Here is a 24,669-nt window from a genome sequence, read left to right on the forward strand (position 1 = left end):
TTCCACGGACGGAATGATTTCACAGTCACACACGCATACACACATCACACGCTGGTGGGGCCCATTACACCAACATTCACCCTAAATCACACTATCCGTGCCCTGTAGAGGAGAAACCACCTTACACATATGCTCTATCTGACCTGCCTATACTTTGAGGTCAATGCGACCAGCTAGTTGCAGAGGATCTAGAGGAATACATTTCAAAGAATACACAATAAATCAAATAAACATGACCAGAAATAATCACCCGAGACAGGAATTCAAACAGATTGTTCATTTATCTAATATTTCAAGAAAAGCCAATTAAATGCAAATTCATTTGTCTCATATTTACCTAATCTGTCTAAATGTCAGATCCTAAGTCAGAACCGGTCCTCTGTAGAAGAATTATAGTTTTCTGCCGTCATGTAGAGTCATCGTCCTCTCCATCAGCATAGGGACCTCGCATCATCAGCTCGGGAAGAAGTGGCGCTAGACCTCTCTAGTCTACGTACTTTTATACTGAAAATTACATTCTAAAAAGTATCATTTCTTTATTCAGAACGGATGAATGGCGGAAATAATGTCGTCTTGCAACATGAGCAAAAGTTCCCAAATATTGTCTGTCATAAACGATGAATAGAAAATGTAATGTCCATAATTTTATCCGATACTTCTACGGATGTTTTTCCCAGATTAAATGTATCATCTTATGAGACCACCGAAAGTTCATGTAGTCAGATTTATTCAGTTGCTACAATTTTCTCATCCAGGGGTTTTTAGCTGCCAGCCTGGATTTGTCGTCATGTTCATGGCTTTCCAGTTCGACAAGAGGGCAAGGTCACAGGCAACGCGAAGCCTTCTTGCAAAATTTTCCATTAAGTCATCTACTCGACTGCAGGCAGCAGGAGGTGGACATCTTTCAGTAGGCCACAATTGTCAACTTAAGAGTAAAGAAACACAAAACATAATTACTGCATAGAAATGATTAAACAGTGTTATTCCCCAGCTAATACCCTTATGTGTGTGTATTTATCTAGCCATTTGCGACATCAGAAGCTATTAATGCATTTTAATTATAAGCGCAAAACACCATAACATCACATAAGCAACATCGTTTTCTATCAGTTTGCTCACCAACTTAGTTCACTTGTTATTTAGCCATGCAATAGCATTCCCACGTGTAATTCTCTTGTTAATAAGGTTGATTAGTCAACATTCGACAAACTATTAGTCATTAATAATTATTCAGTAGTACTTTTAATTATAACATGCGAAAATGAAACAGGTATTCCGTTTTGGAGTAAAAACCCTGCTCCATCACTGTGTCTTTCGTTTAAAATGAAAGCAGGCTCTACACTATTCCTGAACGTTTCTATTACTGTAGCTGAACAACAGCAACTAGTAGGTGGAACGGCAGTGGGACATGGATCTTTCTGCACCTTCCCCAAGGAGTCCCACTGTAATCAGGTGTAAAAAATTGGATTATTATTTGGGGTAGGTAACTACACACCTCAAATAATAATAACAATCCATGTCAGGGTGAACCCTCAAAGTTGTCATTAAATGTTACCTGAGCTTAACCGCCTGGTAGCAATGGCAGTGAGCAGACAGGTGTAGCTTAGAAACAATGTGTAATGTATTTATACAGTACCAAAACAGCAATATGGTTTCAATGCAAAACAATAAAAAATCTCAAACCAAACTAGTAAAATAGAGTAAAATTTAATAAAGAAAGTGGCACCAAAATGACAGAAATCCAATAAAGCGAACCAGAGATATAAAATTTTAAAGTTTCAACTATTACTAGTACCAACAAGCCTAAAGTTTTAGTGATAGTCAATGTTTGCGGTAGACCGGGACCTAGGCGCCATTTGATGCTGACCTCAGTGGAGTGGCTCTGATACACTAATCAGGTTTGTCCTGGTCAAAGATTTTGTCTTATGACTTTAGGTCCAAATCCACCACATGAGTACACTTCTAAAGCTCTCTAGGACCTCAGGAGAGGCATGTAGAGACTTAACGAGTGTCAGGCAGAGGCCAGCAGCATGGCCCAGTCCAATTCACCACTTCTCAGCTGGACAGTTTCAAGGAAAGGCCTCTCGTAGCTTGTTGTGTCCCTGTAGCTTCAACAAGAAGTCAGCATTGAAATCCACTTCCTTGTCCTGGTACGAGAGAGAGCAGGTCCAGTCCTCCAGGGCTCCTCTCTAGTCATAGACAGCAAGTCCAGTCCTCTTCTGTTCTTCCTCAGGTCCAGGAGTCTTATGAAGTGGGTGTCTCGAGATGACGCATTAATGCCTGGCACCAGCTAGTGGGTGGGAATGACTTCTGGGCACACCCTACCTGTAAAAGCTCGCTGGGCCAACTCAACCCACTTTGGGCATTTTCAAGATGGTGAAAATCTTCGACCAAACTAAACTTGGTTTCTGAGGGCTGGGGGTGTATGTGAAGAGTGCACTGTAGTAACCCCAGTCTCCTCCCAAATCTAATGTTGTTCAGCCACTGTACCCACAATAAACCCGGAGGCTAAGTCTGGTTGAACAAAAGTAAGGTTCTGCAATAACAAAACAGTTGCTACATACAGATTGTTTTGGCATCCTCTTTCCCTTCCTTTCAAACACACCCTTTCAAGTGCACCCCCAGTGTTATATGCAAAATCCAGCAGATCCCGTCATGCAGGATTTTACATTCAAGCAGAAGTTAACACTGTAATGTCAAAATGGATGCTCATAGCCTCACCATGTATACTCTGTCAGTTTCAGAAGGGTCACCTCTGCCCATTCAGGTAAACCTATTGTTTGCTCTTGGGAGGCACTTCACACCTTTTTCAAACCAATTCATAATCGAATTACTGGCTGGCAGGATTTTTAATAGCTATTAAAATTTGTTGTTTAAATATTTTTCTAGTGAGTCCAATTCCTGAGATACATTATTAAGTTATTAATCTGTACTCTGGTTTTCTAAGTACGACAGCTGGACCGGTCATAGTGTAAAATATTTTTTGGGTGTTAGTCCCGATAAGGACATGTTAACATTAAACTTTGAGATGTCCTACTTTTAAATACCATGCACCCTGCCTTGTGGATGACAATGCCTACGTAAGGGTATTTTTAAAAGGGAGTTTTCGACTTGTCAAAAGGGTTTATTTTAACATGTGAATTGCAGAGTTTAAACTGCTACAGTAAGGCTGCAATAGTATCCGTGAAGCCATGTTTTACACTATCACTGTAGTGGATGGCACATTAGGTGCCAAAGTCCACCAGTATCCCTGGATCCATGTTTTACACTATCACTGTAGTTGATGGCACATTAGGTGCCAAAGTCAACTAGTGACATTTAACTTACAGGCGCTGGGTACATTTTGTACCATATACTAGTAACTTATATGTATGTTAAATATACTGTAGGAAAGTAGGATCTCCTTTTATGGTTACCCCCACTTTTTGCCTGGTGCTAAGCTGTTATTGACTAGTCTGGCTGGCATCCTTCTAATCAGGACCCCAGTCTCTCTGCTTTCTCCCCTAAATTGTTATGTTCAGTATTTAAGTACTTCCCAGATTGGACACTGGTGTACCCTTATCAGTTCCTAGTATATAGTACTAAGGTAACCAGGTCCTAGGTACCCCAGAGGTCCCCCATGGGCTGAAGCATGTATTAAGCCACCCATGAGAGGCCACTCAAACTGTAACTACAGGACTGTCATTGCAGCCTGTGTAAGCTGGTGTTTACACCACGTACTAAAGATATAGGTTTCCTATATCTGGGATCACTGCACTTAAAACCTATAAGTCACCCATATAGCAGGCCTTATCAATCCTGAGGGAGGGGGCTTGGTTATAGTTGTGAGGGTGGCCCTGCATGAGCAGGACACCCCTACAGCCTACAGAGTCCATTCTCCTGGGTTTTAAGTGAAGGAGCCATATACCATATAGAGGGGCACTGCATACTTACGCGATGGCCATCTCGAAATTGGCTGCAACGAATCCTATCATGTTTGGTTTCAAACATGTTGGAATCATACATCTACACCGTAAACGGTGAGGGAGGTATGATTCCAAGCACTGAACATGCCTCCGTTAGGCTCTCAGTGCTCCTGGTACCAATCTTCTAGACCCAGACAGCACAACATGGCTGCTGCGGACGAGAGACACAATTCTGCCCTGCTGCTGCTGAGCCAAGCTCGAGCAGGGGAAGGCAGAACAAAGGTATCATGTCACAGGGAAGTGTGACGACCTCCCAGACTGGATTTAGTGTATTGGGGCTGGGTGGGTGCGCTTGTCAGCACAACTCAGTCTGCATGAGGGGCACATTTGGTGCCTCCTTGCATAGTCCAGTTCAAACCAACTCTGGGAGCCGGTGGCTTCTGCTCTGATGCAAAACTGGACAAAGACATGGGAGTATCCTCCCCCTGTCCAAACCCTCCCCTGGGAGGGTCCCCTGAATCGTCCCAACCCTTTCCTTAGGGTACTTAAGGGCTTACCTGGGTGTAGGTCCCTAGATTTGTTTTGGGACACGATTCAATTCAGACACCACTTCAACTTCTACGGTCTGGGCACTCTGGACTTCGCTGGACTTCGTAGGGCTCGACTTTGTCTCCCTTCCAGTCTGCTGCATCGTCTGTACCTGTGCACCATACAGGAACCTTCCATGGCCTGTGGGCATCCAAGACACATGAAGGAATCTCCCTTGGAGTGAATGAGTCACTTCCCTGCATCTGCAGGCACCGCAACCAAGCTGACCGGTCTGCTGATCCTGAGCTCCCACAGACTCCGAAAGGCTCAGCAACAGCGGTTGTGGTTTTCCATATCTCTCGAGGCCTGCCCTGCCCTCTCGCCAAGTTTGAGGCCAGTATCCCTCGTAGGAGCCACAGGAACCGAACACCTGTGCACTGCATCGACTTGCTGTTGCAAAGGCTTGTTGGCTTCCTTCCACCAAGATCTTCGGGCTCCAACTAGCCCCAACCTCAAGCATCTCCAGTGAATAAAATTTTCGTCCACACTGCATGGTCTGCACTGTGACCTGCATCTTCTGGTGAGCTGCTCGAGGCCCTCTTGCAACTCCAGTGCCTCCGGCCTGTGAGTCCTGTCGAGGGTCACCTTTGTTTCTTTTGGGATTCCCTGATTGCTCTGGGCCTGCCCTGACTCCCCTGCTTGTGGTGAGTCCCCTGGAACTTGCTGGTCTCGACATTGCACCTTCTTCGACATCCACATTGTTTGTAGTTGCCAAGGTTTGTTGGTGCTCCCGACGGACACCGACCCTCAACTCTCGACATCCGACGTGGGACAGCTGGTACACGGCTCCTGGTTTTCCACAGTGTCGCCTGGTCCTCACAGATGCAGAGTCAAGGTCACCGTTAACTCTCCTTCAACTCCCGACATCGGTGGGCATTCGTCTTCCAGGTCTCCGTGTCACTCCTGAGTGACATAGACTCTGTCCCCTCTGCTTGCAGGTACTCTTCAACTTGAATCCACCTTCGGATTTCACCGGACACTTTCTGCTTCTTCAGCAGCTGCATTTTCCAGAAGCCCTCCATTGGGTTTGCCGGCGGTTTCCGACACCACTTCACACCTAGGCACCCGGCTTCCCTGGTGTAGGTAACATGGGTACTATGGTATCCACAGGTGGGGTGGCTCTCCAACCTTCTGTCTTCCACAGGGTTTCTTCAGGGTGCACTGGGAAGGGTCCTTAATATTTAAAATTGCAACCGCGACTTACACATTGAGTTGTACAGAGAACGCGGTCGTGTTCTCACACTGCACACGATCTCCGTGGGGTTCCTAGTTACTCACCTTGGGGGGGTTTCTTGGGTCCCCCACACTTCTACGTCCTCGGGACATTGTCCTGACACGAGTCGTGGTTTTTATACTACTTTCTTAGTGTATGGTTTGGTCCCCCCTGGGGTCCACCGTGTATTCTTTGCTATTTACGTGATTTTTATGCAAAGTATTGTGTGCATTGTGCTTATCTCCGGGTAGGAGATATCTGTATGCGTTAGTGAGTATTCTATAATAAATACATTTTTTATAACTACATTGGGTGGTTCTTTTTCACTTAATCTATACCTAAAAGATAGCATTATTGTAAAACAAGCTGCTTTACACTCCTTCTGGACTAAGCCTGAAGGCTGCTCGTCACAGCTACCACTTAGAGAGCTTTCTAAGGTTGTCTAAGACCTCCTAAATCACCATAAAGGTTGTCTGGACTGGTGCAGGGTGTTCTCTTGTATAAGTGTACATTATATACCAGGCCAGCCTCTCACATATACCAATTAGGAATATGCCAATCCAACCATAGTTAATGGGGAGCACAGGCACGTTGCTACTGGTTAGTTCCACAAAAGGTGACAAATTTGGGGTTACAAATGCAGGTTTCCTACATCAGGCTTCAGTAGATAGTGGGCGGGGATAACAAATCCTTTTCTTTGACTTTTAGCCTCCTGTATCCTGTCAGGGCATACCCAGATCCACCCCTCATCCTGCAACATACACTGTGGCTGGACTAGTGTTAGTCAAAACCAACAGTTGATGGACAGAATGCAGAACAATGTCATACATTCACCCCAGTACAGAGATCTGAGCCTAAATCCATCGTTTTTTTGCTCACCATGCCATTCCAGTTTGAACCCAGCCATATGTGTGGAGTGGAGTGGTGTGGCTCACTGGTTAGAGGCAGCAGACCCGGAAGCAGAGGACGGCTCGGGACCAGGGTTCAATTCCTGACGCGGCAGGGTCGTGGACCAGGGCCAGTGGACTCGATAATTCTCGCTTCGGTGCCTACTCTAACCAGGGATCACACTTGGCAACTCTGGGCATTAGCTTGCCTCATCTCCACAACGGCCCCCCACATTCGCTGGGGATGCCTGGTTTCACCTTGGAGATACCCTGGAGGGACCATCTCACAGGGATAACCAGGACGGGTTCCCCAGCGGTCTACTGCGCCAGGACGCCTCAGGGCAGCAGTGCGCTTTACAAGACACTTACATTTACATACATATGCTAATCAGTCTTGCCACTGGATTCAAGCTAGCCTGGCTGAAGAAAGGTGACATGCCCTGAAACCGGTCCCAGGATGCTTGTTTCTGGTCAAGGGAGGACCTGGCCTGGCAGTTTGGTCTGGACTGTTCCCATGGGGCACAGGGTCAAGACTGATTTGCATATGGCTGGGTCCAAACTGGGGTGGCGTAGTGGGCAAAAGAATGATGGATTTAACCCAGATCTTTTGACTGGGGGAGAATGTTTGCATTGTCAGCATTCCGTCCATCATTTGTTTTCTGGACTAGTCTTAGTGAAATATAAAAGCTCAGGGACTGACCCAAAAGTGGGTTGCTTACAAGAAAATCATGCATCTGCAAGCTCTGGTTGGGGGAGCCCCCAAATCTGAACAGAACCGAAACAGTGACTGGTCAGCAGTGGAATAAATATGGGGGAGATGCTTTGCTTGGTGTGCCAGAAAGCTTCAAGACAAAAGATAGGTGTGTAAAAAAAACACAACACTCAGGATAGCCTATAAAGTCTACCATGCGTTTACTGCAAAACAGCTGATATGCAAGCAATAAAATGCAAGGCAATTGCTGTTTCAATGAATAGAGCTTCAGCCCTTAATCGGCTGGAGCATGCAGTGTTAAAATCCATGCATTCGGTCATCATGTTTATACAATTGTTCTCAATACAAGCAAATTAATCCATGGCTGAAAATGATACTAACTGATATTCACTTATAAGCAGGGGCCAAGATCTTCCCATGAGAAAAGTCTGAGAAGACCTTGACGAACTGATACAGAAGGATAAGACAAAAGATGACCCCACTTTTTTCTAAATTCTCGCTTTGTTGTATCAATACTCACAACAATGCGATGCTTACTATCCAGCGCATCAAGTGTGCAGTAGCACAACATAAATTAAAATGGCTGTGATGCATTTGAAATGCGTGTAAATTGTCATGCATATTAGAATTCCACCCGTCCTTAAACAGCTGTACAAATGACAAAGCAATTCAATAATAAAATGCAACTGAACGTTTTTAAGGCACACATGAGCATTAGCATTTTCTTGCCACGTATAATGGTATTAAGGCAATGATATAAATTAATCTATTTTCTCAGGCCCCCATTTCTGCTGGGAGACAAAATCTCTACAACAATTCAATTTGAATGCATCTAATAATTTCAGTCTTAATTTCTTCATTGTCACTATCTTCATCATCTTCAAATGTATTAAGCAGATAAGTAGGAGCAGAGCCCTTATTAATGCAAGAGTGGATGATGATGTTCATCATTAGTTTGACTAATATGGATTAGGGAATCACAGTCAGGATTATTGCAATCACGATTTTAAAAATCTTCATGGCCAAATGAGACAAACAAGACCAGATGCCTCTCAGGATGAAATCAAACCCATTTTGAATTTCATGCAGTTTATTAACCCTATCCATAATGTGATCTATTTGTACATCTATGCTAAGGGAGGTGTTGGGGAGGTATGTACAGCACCTCCTATCACTGAGCCTCCTCCCCCCCCCTCTCTTTTTAGGTACCAAGAGGTAGTCTACAGCCGTTCTGTTCTGTAGGAACATTGTATTTTTAGGTCTCACCTGACCCAGCGCATGCGCTGGTCTGGCAAGACTTTTTGAGAGGGCTCCAAAAAGTGCTACCAGGCCTGCCTAGAGCTACAGTGCATGTGCGCGGGTGCGCGCGCCGCGCTTGACCGCAATTACTTTCACTTTCGCGGCCCCACGGCCGCTCTGATGTTTGATCGATCGCGATCACTTTCGCGGCCGCACAGGGGGGCACAGGGGGGCCGCAGAGGGGGCCGATATTGCAGCACTGCTGCAAAACCGGCCCCCAGTAACAAAACCAGCCCCCACAGGTCCAGAACCGGCCTCTACCTTTCTGGCCCACTGGGAAAACGCCCAGTGCCATCTACAGCCAGCCTGGCCCTGAGAGACAGGTAGACGTGCCTTGGTTCCAGAAGTTCGTGCTCAGATCACAAGCGGTATCACTCCGCTAAAAATGCACCAGACTTTTTGTCCTCTGTGCCTCTACTCAATGTTGTGTAGTGGCCTTCCTCTTTGGTTCCCAGACCCAATGATATTTCTTTTGCTTCGTCCTCCTCTCCTATGTCTGGAGAGTAGTGTCATTTAGCTATGTTGAAGCAAAAAAGCATTTTTGTCAGGGAAGCGTAGCCCTACATTTTTGCAATGCTATTTGCTTGTTGTTCAATTACTCAAACGCCCTTTGGAATATGGGGGAGATGGTGATTCCTCTCCTTCCAGACCATGCCAGCGTCCTCATTGTAGAGGTGGTGTTGATGGTTTCAGCATGGCCAGACAACTTGTCCTTTTTGGTATGGACTCTACAGCCAGACCTACGGGCTCATCTGTGTTCCCTCACTATTTTGCCCATTTGTGCGGTTTTGGTCTCCTCAGGCAACTCTAGGATGTCCTATGAATTAATCTTTTGATAGCTTTCTCCTTTTTTAAGTGCATGGGCTGCTGCGTCTCTCGAGGCGCTGGAGTTGGGCAGGGCCTCCAGCAATTCTAGGAGAGTGATTCCCTCTTGCTTGTTGATTCCGGGGATTTTTAGGTCTCGCCTGAGCCAACGCATGGGTTGCTCTGCGAGACATTTAGTAAGTGGGTTTTCAAAGTGCTACCACACGCTTTTGCTGCCCTCAAGCTTGCGGTTACGCACACGTGAACGTGCACAGCCGCCATCTGGGTTTCTGTAATGCCTCATTAAGCCTTACAGCACGTGAATCATGCTCCTACACCTTGCTCTCTGCTCTAACTACCCCCTCCCTCCTCATCAGCTTCATGGCAGCACTCTCCCCACCCCTCCCACTTGTTTACTTCTTCAAGGCTCACGCCCGTCCAGCTGCAAGAGTTGTCTCCTGTGTGTGCAGGCTGTCATCCCAAAATCGACTTCATTTGTTGAATGAACGATTCCGGAGCCCGGGCTCAACTCACAACGCAAGCGTTCACAAAAACATCACAAAAAAGGTGCGCTAGTGTACATGATATGCAGTGCAAAGCTCCACTCTTTGAAACTCTTTTTCGAAATTGCTAAAAATAGAAGGTGAATATTTTTAGTTAAAGAAACTTGAAAACCCAACCCTTTCCAGCAAAAACGTACACGTACCTGAAAACCCAAACTCTCTTTCCTCCCAAATAAAAGCATTTATTGGAATTCTACATCCTGTCCCAAATGCTCTGAAGCAACAGAAGACAGCGTGTGACGCGCTAAACATCAACCCGGTTTTATACCCGATACCATCGCTCGCGCTGTATCCAGTACTCTATTCTCTGCTCCAGTAGATGTATAATGAACACACAAAATAAATATACGAGAAATTGGTTTGCTCGTCATATTTGCGGAGTTTAATTTAGTTCTTTCAATAGATACACTCCATTCGCTGTGTAGTAATTTGTAAACCTTCATTTGTTTAACTGAAAAATCAAACATAGAATTACTGCCTGATCAGCAGCCGCCAGGGCCATTTCTTTGATCGGTTTTATTTTTTCTGTGCCAGCTTGCTTAGGCCTTGTGGCGCACTACCAAATCACCCAGGGTTTCTTCAGCGAGTCCGAAAACAACAATGGGTATAAGGCTGAAAAAACACCAACTTGCATTTGTACAGAGAGACAGGCCAGTTTCAAAGCAACATGGTGTCCCTGGAAAAAAAGCTAAAAGATTCACACTTCCCTCTTCCTGACCTCTCACCCTGTTTTTAGGTCTCGCCTACGCAGAGCTCTCCCCCCTCTCGCTCTCTCTCTCCCTCTACCTCTCCACCTCTACCTCTCTACCTCACTCTACCTCTCTCTCTCTCTACCTCTCTCTCTCTCTCTACCTCTCTCTACCTCTACCTCTCTACCTCTCTACCTCTCTTCCTCAACCTCTCTACCTCTCCCTCTTTACCGCTCTACCTCTCTCTACCTCTCTCGCTACCTCTCTCTACCTCTCTCTACCTCTTTCTCTCTACCTCTTTCTCTCTACCTCTACCTCTTTCTACCGCTCTCTCTCTCTACCTCTCTACACCCCTCTCTCTACACCTCTCTCTCTACATCTCTCTCTACACCTCTCTCTACCCCTCTCTCTACCCCTCTCTACACACCTCTCTACACACCTCTCTCTACACCTCTCTCTCTCAACCCCTCTCTACACACCTCTCTCTACACCTCTCTCTCTCAACCCCTCTCTACACACCTCTCTCTGCCCACCTCTCTACACACCTCTCTCTCTCTACCGCTAAGTGGCAGCCGGAGCCTGATAGCACTGCTTGTCCTTTAAATAAATAAAAAAGCATTGGCATAGCCAATAGGTCTCGCCTTTGGGCCTTATAAGTGTTTAACCATGCAACAGTTAATGTTGTTGCACCAAAGATGTTGTGCTGCATAACTAAATACTTATAAGGTCCCAAAAGCGAGACCTATTGGCTATGCCAATGCTTGTATAATTTGGACTTCAGCTTCACTTACAAATAAAATGCACGTGTCATGAAGCAAGATGGCAACCAACGTTAGTCATTTGATATACAGGCCTACATTAGATATGTTCAATCTAAATGTGAATAATACAGTCAACAGCATTTGACACAATTACCTTACTATATGAGGCCTCCTGCTTCTGAGCTTTTATCAGGCTCGGAGATCTATGATCCCAGAATCAAAGTTGTTCTTCCATTTCCAGTAAGTACTGGAGAAGAAGGTTCCTTCACCTCCTGCATTTTAAATGCTCCAAGATTAGATGTGCAACCCTGGTGGTAGGGATCTGGACTGTTCCGAGGAGGACTGTGAATTGTGTAATGAAGATTACGGGTAAGTAATTGTGTCATAACCCCCTCATCTTGTCCTCCTGATCTCAGTCCATAATATAGGAGGATTTAACTATCGTCAATAACTTGCACCAACAATCCACTGATGCAGCAAATATTCTACGTCTACACCACTGCCGACTTCAAGACAGTAGAAGCAAAATGAATGCCATCATTATTAAGTAAATTTAACCTAAAGTGCTTGACAAATGGCTCATGGGATGACCACATCACAGCTCGACATATTTCCTGTACTGTAGCAACTCCAATAACTTATACAGCTCTATGAGACCATCCTTTAAACATAGCTGAAGGGGAGTGTTTTCTATGACTGCGATATTGCTTGATGAACCCACCTACCAGTAATTTGCGAGGTTACTTTCTTTCCTTTGTTTGCTATATCATGGGAAAAGAACAAGGCATTTTACTACCTGAAACTCTTAGTTCACTGTAGGTAGATAGACATGGCTTGCATGACACCAAGAGAAGAGGGAATTAGAAAATTATCTTTAGAATGGAAAACTGGAAAAATAATTTCTTGAGAAAAATAAAAAAGAGAATTCACTCTTGGAATAAACTTAAGATCTAAGTTAAGTATCACACTATCAAGGAAAAATGCTAAATGTGGGTAAGAAGTTACTAACGCACCCAATTTGCCTAACCATACTGAAGTAGTGGTAATTAGGAATGCTGAGTTTGCCAATAACAATCCCAGATCGCAATCTTCTTGCTGTTCAAAGGGTCGTTGTTGTAACCACTTCAAAACTATTCTGAGATGCTGAGTTTGGGACTGATTGAGAATTGCTGGTCTCTTTAATCTGAAGCTTGTAAGGAGCCCAACCATCAATGGGGAAATATCCACCCAATCTTTCTTTGATCTCACGGCTTTAATCGCTAACCATTGCGAAGACAGAGTTGAGGGTACTAGGCCTTTAAAAACCCTTCTCTTGGGAAATTGAAAAACTGGGATGCCGGAAATTGGAACCTAGCTAAGGGAGAAAAAACAGACATCCGCTCAGGTAGAGTGGAAAAGTCTACTGGTAGAAAAGAAAACGTTCTTTCTATAGTCCCCTCACTCACCAGGGTTTCCCCTTGGTGACATGCCTTATCATAGAGGTCCTCTCAATCCGCTGCGGATGTTTCAAATGGGTGCTGCACGCCGAAATTGATTACATTGAAAAGGATTAATACAAACTTCAAAATAGGGTGTGCTCCAGGTTATTGTACTGTGATACAACTTCATAAATTCCCATCTACATCCTGCACAGAACAAGACCCTCCTTCAGTATTGGTCCCCAATTTCTCAAAAGTTCTAACACCCAGTCCTAGTGACCCCTTATATATGTCAGTCATTACGATGGTGCCTACAGGAATGCAACAATTTAAAGGTGTTCCACTTTATCTCCCTTCCCTGAAATTGTTGGCATAGGTGCCAACTGATGAGGTTGACGAGGAACATAAGAGGATCGTGAAAGGAATGGTTGCCGGTTGAGGGAAAAGAACTTACACTCCTCCAATTGGAGAGAGCTGGCAGCATTTTGGTTTGTGCTGGAAGCTTTCGCTCTTTAGTTGGAGGGTTCCCACGTAGTTGTTTGAACAGACAACCAGGTCATCAGATCCTACTTGAATCAGCTGTGTGGCTGAGTGCACGGCACTAAATCGATTTACATCACTGATTTTTACGTGGGCAGAGGAGCATCTCCTAGCCCGGAAAGCAGTCTACATCCAGTGGTGATTCAACTTTTGGGCAGCCTAAACATCAATTTCTCATCCTCTTTAAATTATCAGCTGTCCTCCCAAGAGTTCTGTTGCATCAGTGCACACATCGGGACACCTTGGTAGATCTGTTCACGCCTCCACAGAGCACGATGCTCCTGGCAGTCTGCCTTGACACATGGTGTCCCTAGGTTTTGGTGGTGGATACCCTATTAGTTTCCTGATCCAAGGGTATTTCCTATGCCTTTTCCCCCGATTCCCTTCTTCCCGAGGGTGCTTCAGAAAATTCAGGAGAGCACCGTGCTGCATCTTGTTGCACCATTTTGGCCTTGGCTCCCTTGGTTTTTACTCCTAATTTTGCTATTGAAGGGAAATTGTCTCCACTTACATATGCAGCCTTCTCCATCTACAGTTTCCCATCCTGTCGATAATTCAGTTTCAACATCTCAGGCTGACAGCTTGGAGCTCGAGGGGTAGGTTTGTAACAACTGTTCAGAACAAGTGGCCAAGGACATTCAGGCTTCTAGAAGACCTTCAACTTTCCTACAAGAAGCACTAGAAATCTTTTTAGTCTTGATGCAATTCTAAAGGCTGAGATCCATTTCAGATCAGAAAACAAGGGGAGGAAGAGGTTTCTACTAGGTTCACCCTCCTTCTACAGTAATGAACACAAAAAAACGGGATGTCGGATATTGGAACCTAGCTAAGGGAAAAAAAACAGACTCGCTCAGGTAGAGTGGAAAAGTCTACTGGTAGGAAAGAAAACTTTCTTTCTATAGTTCCCTCACTCACCAGGGTTTCCCCTTGGTGACATGCTTCATGCAACACCGTTCCAACCCTGGTTAGCACCCCGAGTGTGAAAGACAAGTAGGATGAATGGAGGACTCATTTCACGTCAATAGTCAGTTCACCAAAGGTTGATGTCACGGAGAAACAATTGAACAGACATTTTGTATGGGACAGCGAAAGATCACTGGGACTGTTGGTTTATTTATCGCGTGCATATTTTTTGCACATTTAAACTATTATCGTATGTTTAAACATTGTGTTTCACATATACTGTGATATTGGTTATGTCACTTTAAAAATGCATGGTTTCTTAGAGGAGGAAGCGTTCGCACGTGATGTTTGGTAACCACGGGGTGTCAGGTGGGAGGGTAACGGATATTTAAATTAAATTGGTCAGTAGAGTTGGGAAACACAACCTGTTTGAGCGCGCTTGGGAAGAGTACGACGCGCAGTGGAAATATTAGGTATGCGCGGGAGGTTTATAAATGGATGGGGTGCATTCACAAGGTTGAGAAGGGAAACCTTACTAGAGGGGTGATCGGGTACCTAGTTGAAGGAGGGGTGAGCTCATACAGTTTACACTATTTTCACATAGTCGAGATATTTGCACATATACTTCACACATTTTATTGATTTAACACTGCTTGTAAAGGGAGGGCACATGTTGGGTTTCAGTTGTGAAAAATAACAGGTATTTAAAGGATTGGATTATGTTTCACAATCGAATATTCTTTGCATTTATATGTTTTTGGGAGATGATAGAGTTATGGTAATCACGAACGATTTTGAGAGGTGGTCTTTAATATAAATTACTGTTGACAGAGGCATTTTTAAACACCATAGATACCCCTGACGAAGGTCAAACAGACCGAAATGCATTGGGTGATGTTTTGGAGGACACGAAATTTCAAGTGTTTTTGAATAGGCCTGGATGGGCAATTCTGAAATATGCAACACGCACAAGCAAATGAATTTCGTACTTTTGACGTGATTGATGAACTTGGATTAAAATGGAATAAAATGGATTACTTTTTGAATACTTTGGGACTACGAGAATGAAATTCCTAATGTGTATCTGGCTGTGCAACCCAGCTGACACACACACGGTGGGTCACTATGTTTGCAATTTATGAAGTTGAACATGAACTCCAGCTGTTACAGTACTTCCTTCACCTTTTTCACATCTTCCTGGGCCGTAAAAAGAGAAGCAGGCAACAACCAGTCACCATGATATGGAAAAACTATAACTCTATCCAGCTGAAGATATGCTACAACAGGAGTAGCCAATTCCTTTGTAACCCCTCTGGGTGAGGGTGCCAGCCTGAAAGGAAGTGTTTGAAACGGTAGGTGTTGGTCTCTCACCACAAACCATAGAAACATCTAACTCACTACATGGATATGCATGAGGGAGTAGGCATCCTGCAAATCTAACGGCACTTAGAAATTGCCTTCTTTCACTAAAGGAATTATTGTCTGCAGTGACACCATCCGGAATGTTTCCACAATAACATATTTGTTTAGGGCTTTAAGGTCTAGGACCGGGTGAAATCCGCCATTTGCTTTTGAAACCAGAAACAGAGTGCAGTAAAATTCTTAGCCTCTTTGGTCTTCTGGTACCAGGATCACTGCCTTGTCCAATAAGCCCTGAACTTCCAGAAGCATTAATTGTTCTTTAACTTGTCCTTAGGCAATGCATTCTGAAGAAATCAGGGGCATATCAGCAACGAGGCGATTCAAAATTATCGCCGCTTTTGCGTCCGTTTTCGGACGAAAAGCGGCGATAATTTTAACGCCTAATCAGCAAGGTCACGCTAGCGCGTAAAACCTTGCATTAGCGCCTGTTTTTTGAACGCCCAACTTTGCATCTCTAATGAGATGCAAAGTGGGCGTTCCTGCCCAGAATAATGGGAGAAATGTCGCTAAGCGACATTTCTCCTATTATCAAGCCTCACGCAAAGCAGCATAGCGACAAGAAAATTAGCGATAACCTCTGTTATCGCTACTTTCCTTACGCCTGCTTTGAAACTGACTTAGCCATGATATCCTATGTAAGGTGGATATCATGGCTAAGTATGTGAGGCCCTATCAGCAAGCTTTCGCCAAAAGTTGTGCGATTATCGCCGGATTTCCAGTGATAATCGCACAGGAGATAAGCGTTGCTGATAACACGCAATCCCCGCGATAAAATTCTGAGTTGGCCGGCGATAATTATCCTCACGCTAAGAGCGCTGAACGATAATTATCGCCGGCCCTTGCTGATATGCCCCTCAATTTGTTGGAGGAAAAGTATGAGAAATAGGAATGCAATAACCTTCTTTGACAATAATGAAGACCCAAGCGTCGGAGACAAAATTCCCCCATTGATGGAAAAACATTCTCAAACTCGCTCAAACTGTAGGATAGTCATTTTTGGGACTGTTCTCGATCTTGGGAGATATTTGTTCAGGTCTTATTGGCAAACGCAGCCTCCTGGCCACGAGCTCGCCAACGAGAGGGACGTTTGTTTTTGAGATCTCTGTGGGGCATATTATCAAGGACAGCGTTAAAATTATCGCCACTTTAGCGGCAGGAAACTGCCACTAAAGCGGCGATAATGGGCTTGATAATATGCCCTGGTGAAATCCAATAGAACATGGGCTTCTATGGGAATTCTCTGCGGCATATTATCAAGCCCATTATCGCCGCTTTAGCTGCAGTTTTCTGGCGATAATTTTTAACGCCGTCCTTGATAATATGGCCCTGTGTTTGCACTTTCGCCAAGAACGATTTCTTGCTCCCAAATAGTTTAAGTGTTACAGGATATTTTTCTCCTCCGCAGCCTTACAGACCATCTCGTCCAGCTCTGAACCAAAAGGTTTCGGACCTCAGAACAGAAGCTTTTGTATGAGGGTTCCCTGCACTGCATCAAATTTCCAGGACTTCATTCACAAGAGGAAACGCCCAGCAACCACTGCTGCCGCTGGCTATGCTGCTGCCAATAGTTCATCAAATGATAAACCCGAAAGAAACTGAGCAAGGAGTTCTATTTTAGCAAAGATTGATGTTGGTTCCTCATTTTCTTGTAAACAGTCATATAACGGTTGGAAATCCTTAAGCATGGCCTGCGTTGCATAAGTGGAATATGTATGTGCTCTAATGGAGAAACTGGATTCTGCGCACGACCCGTTAAGGGTAGCCTCCACTTTTTTAGTCAATAATATCTGGTAATGCTGAATCCTCTGAGGCAAGAGATGATGTTGAGGCCATCGATGCCAAGGTTCTTTTCACGTTAGGAATATGAGGAAATTCAGCCTCAACATTCTAGAGAGAGTATCTTTTATTCTGGAAGCAAGGAATGGATGTCCTATCTATGTCCTTCCATTCCTTTAATAAGCTATGTTTAATGGCATCATGTACTAACAAATCCTCTACTTGACCTCTACAATATTGGAAGTAAAGCCCCTCTTCTTCCTAAAGCTTCTATTTAAAACCCCAAACCCTCAAACAAATTTATGGTCATGCTTCTGAGGGTTGAACATATTTGCCCTTGGATCTCCTTCCTGGCCTTCCTCCTGTTCATCTCTTTGCGTCCGTGCGCGAGGGAAGCTGCCTCTTCAGCAAGGTTTTATAATCAACCCTTGAAATCTGCAATACTCCTTCCTCCTCTGGTATCTTCCTCTGGTATTTGCCCCATGTTAGTTTGCTTGGAGCTCACCTTTCTCTCCTCCGTCTGTCCTGCTTCGCACTCGATGCTACTGCAGTGTCCCTTTAAATATTGTATCGCTCTCGCCCCAACTCCCACATTGACGAGAGTTAAAGGCTTCACGGCCTTCCGCCTCCACGCGAAGACCTACACCGGCGCAGGGTCGAGATGCCCCTTGGCGACTCTAAAGCAGCCCGGCAGCCTACACTGAGAAGGCCCCTCAGCCCAGCACGAGCATGTCGGTGGTCATTGACCGGTTTTGGAGTTGTGCCCCAGCCATATACATTTTAAAACACACATTATCAGTTGTAGGGAGTGTTAAAGAAAGGAATAATGCTCTGTGGCTTACCTCTGTCAGAGACAGAGAAGCACGGGAGGCGAAGGGAGGAGGACAGGACCTTCTGCTGCATCACCGAGATGAAATAGACGTCCTTTGATTCTGGGGTCAGACAGATCTCAGAGGTGGTAGAGTTCGGTCTGGGGGGCGGGGGGAGAGGGGCGGCTCCTCCTATAGTAAGGACTGGGACGAGCTGGACAAGATGAGGGGGTGTGCCTCTGCACATGCTAATGTCAATATAACGCAAAAACATTTAATATGGAAAAACCCTTTAATCTCCATTGAAGTGCTAGTGACAATAAAATTAAATGTGAATTTCAGCACTGCTGCCTCTTTGTCAGACCCTATTTGACAGAGATGCTGAAGGGACAGCTTTCATCACACGAAGAGCCCGGAATTACGGGGACCCTGTTGCCTCGCAATCCTGAGCCTGGCGGGGTCATATATCTACACCTGACTGACTGCGTCACCAGGATGGGCTGAGGAGCGCCATACAGAGGACGCCGCCCGAAGCGCGCACGTGAGACTTGCAGCGATCACGAGCCGGGTGCGCTGCTCCGCGCCCTCCACTGGAGTCTAATGTGACATTATCAGCTGCAATGCTAAGCGAGGCCTGAGGACAATATCTGGAAAAGGGCTAAGCACGAGGCGGAATCTTATTATTTCCCGAGTCTTGATAGAGCAGAGGGCTGTTTCCGGCATTACTCTGGGGTTGACCTCGAGGTGGGCTCCCCACGCTTCGACGTCCCCGTGCCTCGGTCGCTCTCTCCGGAGCCGAGCTCCAGGCAGGGGCTCCTTCCGCCCGGTGAACAGGAGGAGAAGCGTTCGGCTCTCTTTACCACGTACACGACATGGAGCGACGGTCCTCTTAATGAGGAGCGCCTCGCGAGGCCCGCCGGCCTAATTAGAGGGAGGTGGGGGGGAAGGAGCCCTCCACAAACAGCCGGCCACGCCGCACTGCACGTCCCCCCACCCTCCTCCCTGGGGCTGTCACCGGAACAGATGAGCGGGGGCGCGCGGGGATGGGATTACAGCTGCCACCGGTGTAATCCCCACTGGCACACGGCAGCTTCGTGTGCCTGTCACATTCAGTCCGTCCAGCGCCGTCGCCGCTGTCTGCGCACCATCTTCCGTCTCTTAGCACCTCGATGCCGCAGGGATCGAGCGCTGCACGGGCGAAAGCATAAACGTGTTAATGCACAAGCAATCGAGCGCAAACATACGTGCAAAAGCAGTACCACACACTTGCAAAGACACTCCTGCAAAACACACATGGAAATAGACATATAAAACTCAGACGCATATTTACAGAAACAGATTAGCTACACGCAGACACAAATACAACATACACTGATTTAAATGCCTAAAACATACAAAACAACGTACGGACACAAATGCTCATGATGCACATGGGAACACAATTGACACGCAAGCTAATGGAAGGACAGACACGCACAAACAAAATGCACACGTGCACGCGCATCACACATACAAAACACAGACATGTACAAACATAGTTGTACTGCAGGCTCCCATTTGCACACAAAATGCCTACACACAAGTACACATGCATGCGGGGACCCATGCAAACCCTCGTGCTTTAAAAACTCGCATCGGCAATGCAATCAGACAAACGGAAGCAGACACACAAATACATAGGGACATAGAAAGAAACATGCACTCAAGTCGTTTGCTCAATACCAAGAACCCAAGGCACACGCACTCACATTTAAACACGTCAACATTCGGCTAGGCCCACACACACAAAGGAACTCGCTCTTTAAACACATGAACACACAACACCTATAAGTCCCCTCTGCGCGCTGTAAACGCGAGGAGTCTGTTAAAATAATTCTGTTCTGCCTGAGCGCTGACCTCAGTCACTCGGCTGTGTCCTAACGCGGTTAATCCTCAAACCCATCTCCTCATTAGCAGGGCTCCGGTGACAAGCGGGGGGAGGAGCCCCTCCCCTCAGCCTCCTCCCCCTGCTCCTATCTCCTTCCTGCCGGGCCTGTCAGCCAGCCCGCGAGGACAGTGGCGAGATCTCCGGCAGCGCAGCAGCAACAAATCACCAGGAAATCCGAGGCGCGCGAGGGCCGGACGTGACGGAGGAGCTGAGCTCCAAGGCGGGCGACTCGGCGGAATGTCAATGGCGTGTCAGAGAGGACGGGAACTGCTGTATGTGCTAGAGCGGGAGCTGGGTGCGTGTGGCGGAGTGGGGTTGTGTGATGGACAAGGAGTCAGTGGGAGGCTATGCAGGAAAATATGTGTGTATGCAGAGCCGGCCTTTGCTTTAACAGCGCCTTGGGCGTGGGCGGAAATAAATGTGGCGCCCTTGCTGATGGTAGTAAATTAACTGAGGCAGCACGGGTCCCTGTAGCATCGTGTGGTAGATCATCCATGCAAATTAGGAGTAAGACATAAGTAGAAGAGATAACTCCAAGTTTATTCCAGTACAGCTGAGTACATCCAGAGATCAGCAGCTCATCCAGTATAACTGACACTCAGTTAGAATCACACTCATACCCTAACATTCCTAATACAGATGTAGATTCTATTCCTACCCACGAGCCCACTTAAAGTGATACAACATCACTACACATCTCCCTTCTTAATAATACTTTGTATTCACAAAAATACATTTACAAAACTCACACACACTTAGTTACAAAAATCATAACAACACAATTTACAAAAAATACGCTACTTACAAATAACGAAACCATCAAGTTTCCGGGGAGTAGTGATACACCTGCCAAACCTGCTTACCCTACTCCCAGTTGCACAATCCTTGAAGGGCTCTTCACACTGTGCTGCTACTTTACCACTTTTACCCAGAACTTGACCATCCTTCAGCACACTCCCTTCCAAGGTTTCCCCACCAATAACATTCCCCTCATCAGAGACAACTTCAGCTGCTCCATTTTGCTCCATCTGAGAACCCAAAGGTTCCATGGACTGCGTACACTCACCCATATCTGTATCCCCACGTCTTTCATTACCATCTCCTACAGACGGGAAAACATCCATCCACCAATATGCTCTTCCTTCCTCTGAAATATTATTTTTTTCTTTACTTTGGTCCTGTGACAAAGCAATGCGGCTCATATGATGGACACTTCCATCATCAAGTTGCACTGTGTTCCTCATAACTTTTGTAACAGTCTTAGGTTCTGAAAATCTGGGTTGTAATTTGCCAGATTTTCTAGCAATTTTGACCCTTACCCATTGTCCAACCTGAACACACGGTTCTTTTGTACCGTGTTTGTTATCAAAATATGATTTATTCTTCCCTTGTGAAGCCTTCATAGCTTCTTTTACACGTTCAGCATCCCAATCATACTTTCTACTCCTGCCAATCCACCCCGGATTAATTTTACAATATGGAAATCTCCCCCGCATTATCCCAAAAGGACTCTCCCCAATAGTGTCATGTGGGGTGATTCTGTATGACCAGACTAACCTATCCAATTCATCATCCCAATTCTTATTACCTTTCTTCGCCAATTGCAAAACACCTTTCAAAACCCTGTTAACCCTTTCTACCACCGAATTACCTCTAGGGTGATATAAAGCTGTAAACCGTTGCTGAACACCAGTACACTCCATAAATTTTCTCATCAAATCAGACTTGAATTGAACACCATTGTCTGTAAGGATGCGTGCAGGAAAACCCTCTCTAAGAAAGCATCTTTGTAAGAAATTAATAACCGTTTCAGTGTTCACCTTCATCACCACTTCAACCTCAATCCACCTGGAAAACATGTCCACAAGCACAACTAAGTACTTGGTAACCCCATCTTGCCATTCCACAGGACCCATAATGTCTAAAGCGACTTCTTCCCAAGGCAAATCCGGGCATGACAACGAAGACATTGGGGGATTGAGTGTCTTCTGTGCTTTATCCGAAGATTCACAACTGATGCACTCCCTTACAAACCGTTCAATTTCCAAATCAATTCTTGGCCACCAATATAACGCCTTAATGTTCCTTTTGGTGCGAGAGACTCCAGGGTGACCTTCATGCCCAATGACGATAATTTTGCTCCTCATACCATACGGAGGTATAACTTTTCCTCCTCTACATACAAATTCCCCATCAAGGCTTAATTCGTCGCGCACCTCCCAAAAAGCTCTCAGTGCCACATCCTTTTTGCATTCATTAGACCACCCTTGGATGACTCTATTTCTGACAATTTCCAGCGTTTTGTCATTATTGCACTCCAAGTGCCAATCATCTCTACGCAACCCTGTTGTATCATCAAATACACCAGCGACAGAGAATTCACTCCAAGGATCAAGGTCAATTTCTTTCATAGGTAACGGGAGTCTACTTAAGAAATCTGCAATGATATTCTTTGCACCCGGTACATATTTCACCTCATATACGAAATCTTGGAGACGCATAGACATCCTTGCGATTCTCGCCGATGCCCTAGACAAACCCTCTGTCGTCAATAGCTTCATCAATGGTTTATGGTCGGAGCGCAACAAGAATTTCTTACCCCATATGAACTTTCTAAAGTGCTCCATAGCCCAGACACAGGCTAAGGCTTCGCGTTCTATCACAGAGTACTTCTCCTCTGTGGGAGAAAGCGAACGAGACGCAAATGCTTAACTATGGCAACGATGTCCTTAAGACAACTCTCTCCTTCTATCCACAATTTGTCTTGTAAAGACTTATTCTTGGTGTACATTACCACCTGGTCACGGATAAACTCATCATGCAGTTGAGCAAATCTGCACTTGCTCGCTAACTTCCTTAACGCGGACACATATTCCTCAATGGTCTCTAGTTTGTCTTGTTTCCTATGGAAAAAAGCATGCCTAGTTACAGCAATACACACAGAAGGGGAAAAATAATCATCCAAATCTAATATGGCCGATTTGAAAACATCTGTGTCCCCCTCTGATCTTTCCACCTTGACCATTTCATTAAAAATCCGTAAGCCTTCGGGACCTAATGAATACAATAGCATCCTTTTCTTCCTTTCCGGAGAGAATGTTCCGCTAATGTCCTCCAAATTCGCAATGTAGTTGATGAAATACTCTTTCCACACTAACCATGTTACTACTGGATCACCAGGCGTTGGTAAAAATTCTTTTGGTGAATTAATGTGTGGTTTCACAAACATTCCATCGCCAGAAGCGGCATTTCTTGTATCCGAGGATGATGAAGAAGTGTCAGACGGCATTTTTTAATTAAAACGGTAAACAAAAGAAACCAGAAAAAAAAACTGTAAATTAATGAAGATCCAAAAACACGAGTTCCGAACTGTTCGTTTGGAATACCACATCCAGTTGTTGCTACTGTACTAAATAGCTCACCACTTCAAGGAATCCCTGGTGTACTCAGCCAAAACGAAATAAATAAAAACAAATGAGCTGCTTGAATGTCAACACTATAATTTAACCTTCCTTGTGTTCACGAGGACTATTTCGTTACAATTTGCCTGAAACTCACGTGACTTTGGGCTCACCTGCTCATCACGAAATGCTTACGAACCCAATCTCCTGCGAAAATGAGTCCTTGTTCTGAGCGCACACTATGTCGTCGAGGCGTAACTATGGTAACCGAATCGACGGTGTCCTGCGAGTGTTTAGCACGTACGAGATGACGTGCGCTTAGTTGGTACCACGTGACAGTGCGAAGATGAACCAAGGTACGTGATGACGTGCACTATGCTGGGCCCACGTGACGGTGCGATGACGATCCAACGCGAGGAAATGGACTCGCGGAGCTCTCCAACGACAATGTTTACATCCAAACGTGAGTAGACTTCTTGATATTTCCAAATGTTCAAAATTTGTCGAAATAGTTCACCGCAGAATGTGATGTGGTGAGAGCCCTAAATCCAGGCAAAACGAAACTTCATCGTACACTTTCCCAAAACGATGCGAGAGACCCAAACAAATGATTGATCGGTCCGCCTCGTTTACCCGGAACATCCAGTAAATTAAAACCAGGACAAATCCGATATCAATGCTTCCTTGATTTCTCTTCGTAGAAGGATAAATCCGATATCAGTGCTTCCTCGATTTCTCTTCGTAAAATGCCAAAAGTGCGTTTCTTAATAAAAAAATTAAGCAGATCCCAGAACGTCGCCAAAATTGTGTAGCATCGTGTGGTAGATCATCCATGCAAATTAGGAGTAAGACATAAGTAGAAGAGATAACTCCAAGTTTATTCCAGTACAGCTGAGTACATCCAGAGATCAGCAGCTCATCCAGTATAACTGACACTCAGTTAGAATCACACTCATACCCTAACATTCCTAATACAGATGTAGATTCTATTCCTACCCACGAGCCCACTTAAAGTGATACAACATCACTACAGTCCCCTTTGAGGTCCCTTT

General features: G+C 45.3%; 1 long non-coding RNA gene across 1 annotated transcript in view; it reads right to left on the reverse strand.

Moving 5' to 3' along the window:
* Nucleotides 1–332: 332 nt before the first annotated feature.
* The window catches only part of LOC146805653 (uncharacterized), a 603,847-nt gene continuing 579,510 nt past the window's right edge, over nt 333–24,669 (reverse strand). Inside the window, exon 4 of the long non-coding RNA XR_014967868.1 lies at nt 333–925. This is a non-coding gene — a long non-coding RNA (uncharacterized LOC146805653). The remainder of the gene's footprint in view (nt 926–24,669) is intronic.

This window comes from Triturus cristatus, chromosome 8 (assembly GCF_964204655.1).
Source record: "Triturus cristatus chromosome 8, aTriCri1.1, whole genome shotgun sequence".
Classification (NCBI taxonomy): Eukaryota; Metazoa; Chordata; class Amphibia; order Caudata; family Salamandridae; genus Triturus; species Triturus cristatus.